Below are 6,000 nucleotides of genomic sequence, written 5' to 3'. Positions count from 1 at the left end.
TTCATAATGAGAATAATGAGAATAACCGTATGAGAACACTTAGAGACCACATGAATCCCACAAGAACAAGTGCACCCTCATGCATAGTTTTCCCTCCTGATGCATCTCATTTTAATTTTAAGCCAGGCATTATTCAACTTTTACCATCTTTTCATGGCTTAGACTTAGAAAATCCATACTTGCATTTAAGGGAATTTGAGGAGGTCTGTAATACCTATAATGACTCAAATTGTAGCATGAACACCATTCGATTAAAGCTTTTTTCCTTTTTCATTAAAAAGATAAAGCTAAAACATGGCTACAAAATTTGAGACCAGGATCCATTCGTGCTTGGGATGATATGCAACAACAATTTTTAAAGAAGTTTTTTCCATCTCATAGAACAAACTCTTTCAAAAGACAAATCATCACTTTCACTCAAATGCCAGGAGAAACATTTTACCAATGTTGGGATAGGTATCGAGATTTGCTTAATACTTGCCCACATCATGGTTTTGAAACATGGAGATTGGTTTCACATTTTTATGAGGGTTTGACACCTAGAGATAGGCAAATGGTTGAATTGATGTGCAATGGAACTTTTGAAGATAAAGACCCTAATGAAGCAATGGAGTACCTAGACTTGCTAGCCGAAAATGCTCAAAATTGGGATACCACAGGTACTTATGAGGCACCAAGTAAAACTCAACCTCATACATCTAGTGGAGGTATGCACAACCTAAGGGAAGATCATGACCTTCAAGCCAAGTTTGCATCTTTAGCTAGAAAAGTCGAGGCACTAGAATTGAAAAAGAGTGGTCAATTAAAATCTGTTCAAGACATTGTATGTCAAATCTGTGAAACAAATGAGCATGCAACAAATAATTGTCCAACTTTGCCTTCTTTCAAGGAATGCCTCCATGAACAAGCCTATGCTTTAAACAGTTTCCAAAGGCCCAACCATAACCCATACTCGCAAACATACAATCCTGGTTGGAGAAATCACCCAAATTTCAGTTGGAAGAGTGACAACAATAATACACAAACTTCACATCCACCGTTTCAAGCACACCATAATTTCCAAAATTCTCATGGATATGCACCTCCTTATGCTCCACCTCCTAGAAGAAATTTTGAGGAAACATTGCATGCATTCATTGAAAAGCAGGAGACAATCAACACTCAACTTACTCAAAGCATGACCGATTTTAAAGATGCTCTTGCAAAATTAACATCTGCTCTCAGTTTCCAAGAGAAAGGTAAGTTTCCTTCTCAACCACAGCAAAATCCAAAGGGGCAATACAATGCAAATGCAAGTGGTTCTGGAAGCCATCACATGGATCAAGTCAAATCAGTCATCACTCTTCGTAGTGGTAAGGTTATTGAAAAGCTCATTCTTGAACCTTGTGAGAAAGATGATGAGTCTATCTCTCAGGGTAAGGAAGGGTTGAAGTCTGAACATTGCAAAGAGAAGGCTGATTCCCGCCAGCACTTCCATTTCCTCATGCCATGACCAAACAAAGGAAAGTCAATCACAACTCTGAAATCTTTGAAATTTTCAAACAGGTAAGGATCAATATACCTTTGTTGGATGCTATTAAACAGGTACCTTCCTATGCTAAATTTTTGAAAGATCTGTGCACTGTGAAGAGAAAATTGAATGTAAAAAAGAAAGCCTTTTTAGCCGAACAAGTAAGTGCCATTCTTCAGAACAATAATGCTTTGAAAATATAAAGACCCTGGTTGTCCTACAATTTCTTGCTTTATTGGAGAACATAAAATTGAAAGAGCCTTACTTGATCTTGGAGCTAGTGTGAATTTACTTCCATATTCAGTTTTTCAAAGTCTCAATCTAGGTGAGTTAAAACCAACTTCTGTAACTCTTTTACTCGCCGATAGATCTGTAAAAGTGCCTAGAGGAATAATTGAAGATGTGTTAGTACAAGTCGATAAATTCATTTATCCTGTGGATTTTTAATTGTCTTGGACACGCAACCTGTTGAAGCATGTAATTCATTTCCTATTATTTTAGGACGTCCGTTTCTTGCAACTTCTAATACATTGATTAATTGTAGGAATGGACTCATGAAGTTATCTTTTGGAAACATGACATTAGAGATGAATATTTTCAACGTTTGCAAGCAGCCTGGAGATGATAATGATTTACAAGAAGTAGATCATATTGAAGAATTAGTTCATGATCAACTTGAATCTACTTTGAGTAAAATTGAGTTGGATGAATATGAAGATTTGCAAATGATTTATTCTCAGGAAGAAATCACTGATGAAAAAGGCACCGAAAATATTGATGCCGATCTTTTGTCAAGAGTGACAACAGATTTGATATCTGACATCACACCAATCGATGATTACTTTCCTGAAGAATCCTTACTTTCTCTCAGTTCAATGCCTTGGTTTGCTAAAAATATCAATTTTCTTGCAACAGGAGATTTACCAGCTCACTGGAGTACCGAAGACAAAGGAAAGTTTTTGAACGAAGTGAAGAACTTTTACTTAGATGACCCTTACTTATTCAAAAATTGTCCTGATCAAATATTTCAAAAATGCATTCCCGACAATCAGGTAAGTAATGTCATTAAACTTTGTCATTCTGAAGCATGTGGGAGTCAATTCTCATCAAAGAGAGACAACTGCAAAAATCTTACAAAATGGATTTTATTGGCCCACCATGTTCAAGGACACACATGCATTATGCAAAACTTGTGAAAATTGTCAAAAAGTTGATACTAGTCAAAACGTTTTGCTTTATAATTCTCGACTCCATTTATTTCCTGAAAAATAAGATCACGATGGAGAGGTCCATTTATTTTGAAACATGCGTATCCTTATGGGGCCCTTGATATTGAGAATTCAAAGAATGACAATGTTTTTGAAGGTAAATGAACATCGTTTAAAAGCTTACTTTGATGAGTTTCCTAGTGAAAATGAATCCATTGGTTTGAATAATCTTATTGATAAAGGTTGATTATTTTGTTTTCTCACATTTTTTTTGTTGCTTTTTAGTGTGACTTTTTGTTTTGCTAGTCTCTCACCCCGGTCAAATGGCGGATAACGGTACTCCGTGACTCTTAAGTCGGTTCTTTTCAGTTTCCCAAATAACTGATATTTGTATATATTTGTACAATTCTCTGCTCTTTCTCCCTTCTTTGAATATTTTCCCCAATTCTAATTTTAAAATGGACACCACTCTTGAAAAGTTGAAAAGGTATTTTCCCGCTCTGCCTTAGAATGCGATTACAAAAATTTACCGTGCTAGGTGTGCAAGATTGAGGTTGTTAATGAATCATGGAATTCCTGAAGATATTCGCTGGCTAATTGAAGCAAAGGTCCGATTATCAGGTGAGTCCTCCAATTCTTTCATTTCACACATGCCTGGAACAGGTAAAAAGCACTTTTGCAAAGAAACGTCGTGCAAAACGACTGAAAGTCTGTCATCGATGTGCCAGATGGACTTGTAATGCGACATGTCGTTCTTTAGGAATGGTATCTGTAAACCGTGAAGATAAAATACAATTCATTAAGGATGGCCTGAGTAAGGGGTCTTTAGATAATTTTTTATTGACCCTTGAGACGCATCCTAGTGGAGATGTGCATCGTGTAATTCATGATTTATGGCCACAATTCCATAAAGAACATGATCGACTTAGTCTTGGGAATCTGACTAAAAAAGACCCTGTTTTGCCAGTTTTTAAGAAAACTGGATGGGAAGCCTATCCCCGACCCATAGAGGGCGTTTAAGCCGTTCTTGGACGTAAAACCAAGGGAAGATGTGAGCCACAATCACAACTACCTGTACATACATGCTTTGTTAAAATAAAGTAAAAAGCTTAGATTAGATTTGAGCCTTCATCTGTGAAACCTTGTGTCTTTTGGTTTTATTAATAGCATATTATTTTGTTTTGTTACTTCTTATGTTTGTTTAAGTGTGTTTCAGGTTTGTCATTGTTCGATGTTTCAGGTGATGTCTTCTATACTCTATCTTTCTACCTTCGAACATTGAGGACAATGTCTCGTTTTGGTTGGGGGGAGAGGGTAGTAGTTTTAAAAAAAAAAATACTAACTTGCTAACTGTTTTTGCTATTATTAAAACCATTTGACAAAATTGTTATTAGGATGGCAGAGTATGGAATCAATTTTATTGACTCTAGAGACACATCTTAGTAAGTTTCATTACCAAGGTCTATCATAATACTTCTTGAAATATTCAGGTTTACAAACTCTCACATTGTTATCACTTGATTCTGCTCCTATACTCATTTAACAAGTATTATTAAACCTTCATTTTCACACACACACTTTAACATATGATTGTGGGTTGCACATTGGATTATTACATTAATTATGTTCTTTTGTTGAAGGTAACAACTAAGGGAAAAGGATAGTATATAATTTGCAAAAAAAAAAAAAAAAAAAAAAAAAAAAAAGATAGTATTGATGATAATAAAACGTGGATAAGTTTGGTTTCGTAGCCTCCTAACTTAAGCAATTAAGCCCGAAGGGGTGTTTTTAACACCTAATACCCTAAAGTCAACTGACTTGGGAGCTATTGGCCCAAAACTTGTTACATGGGTTAAGGAGAAAAAGCTTAAGGGAATCAAACATTGCACTATCTACGTATCAGTATCTGCAACCCGAGTTGTTAAGCTCGTAGGGGTGTCTCAACACCTAATGCCCTAAGACCAACTGGTTTGGGAGTCATTAGCCTAAAACTCGTTACATGGGTTAAAGATACATTGTGTTTTAAGTTGTATGTGTATATAAATAAAAAGAAAAAAAAAAGAAAAAAAAAGAAAAAAAAAAAAAAAAAAAAAAGAAGAAAAAAAATCCTAACCCAAGGAAGTTCACCTTAAACATTTGAACATAATATTGTTTTCTTCCAACAAAAGCCCCATCATCTATGTTTTTCATTGAGCACACAAAAAGAAGGTTTTATTAATATCTTGTTTACAAAGTATGAAGCAGGAATATAAATTTAATGAGAGTTTGTTTATCTGGATAGATTAATGGAAGTTGAATGATGAATGCCTTGCTTTGTGGAACTTGCAAATTGTTTCTCTATTTTAACGCTTTAGATTACTAGGGACTAGTAATAAGCTGGTTGGGGGGTGTGATTAGTACTTAAAAGTGCATGTTTATCAAGGTTTTATATCATCATTTTGCACTTGAAGTATCAATAACTCCTTAACTAAAGCATGTTTTATAATAACAAGTTTAATATTATAAGATACCTTAATTTATGGTAAATGCTCATTTTAAATGCAGGACTATCACATAAATAAAAGGATTGATTGATGAGTTTAAGCATTGAAAGTTAAAGGACAAAGAGATGGCCAAACTTAGAAAAGAGATGTCGGTGCAGTCCAAACCGGAACAGTGCTCGGTAATTGGATCATATCTGGAGCTCTAGATCTCGGATTTAGGTCCATTTTATATGGATGGAAAGGTAAAACATAGGCCTACAACTTTCATTTGGACACCAAGATCTAAGAAGGCCGTTTTCAAGTCCAAAATATAGGAACAACGAAGAAGTCCGAAGCTGTCCTGCAGCCCAGACACTATTTAGTGTTCAGCCCATATCTTGAGTTCTAGAAGTCCAAATGACCTCATCTTTTTTTTGTTGGAAAGCTGAGACAATTTCCTAGAACATTCTTGAGGATTCTGGGCAAATTATGATGTTAGCAATGATGTCTTGATCAGACAAGAAGATAAGGATTGTTATCTAGTCAAGATGTGGCCACCCACTCATCAATTAGTCAACAAATCAATAGTTCCCAATTTTGGCCTATAAAAGGAGGCACTTACCATGTATTGAGGCATCTTGGTTTCCAGATCAAGATCATGCTCTTGCTTTCTCTCTTTGTATTGCTTATGTTTTGCTTTCATTAATATCAAGTTTATGCACTTCATTTCCTTTCCTTTACTTAGTTAACTTCTTTCTCATTTATGTTCTTATCTTGTTCATTTATGTTTCTTTCTTTCATTATGTTTAGCTAAGTTAAT

This window comes from Populus alba, chromosome 1, assembly GCF_005239225.2.
Source record: "Populus alba chromosome 1, ASM523922v2, whole genome shotgun sequence".
NCBI classification, from domain to species: Eukaryota; Viridiplantae; Streptophyta; class Magnoliopsida; order Malpighiales; family Salicaceae; genus Populus; species Populus alba.
Note: the sequence above shows the minus strand (reverse complement) of the source record.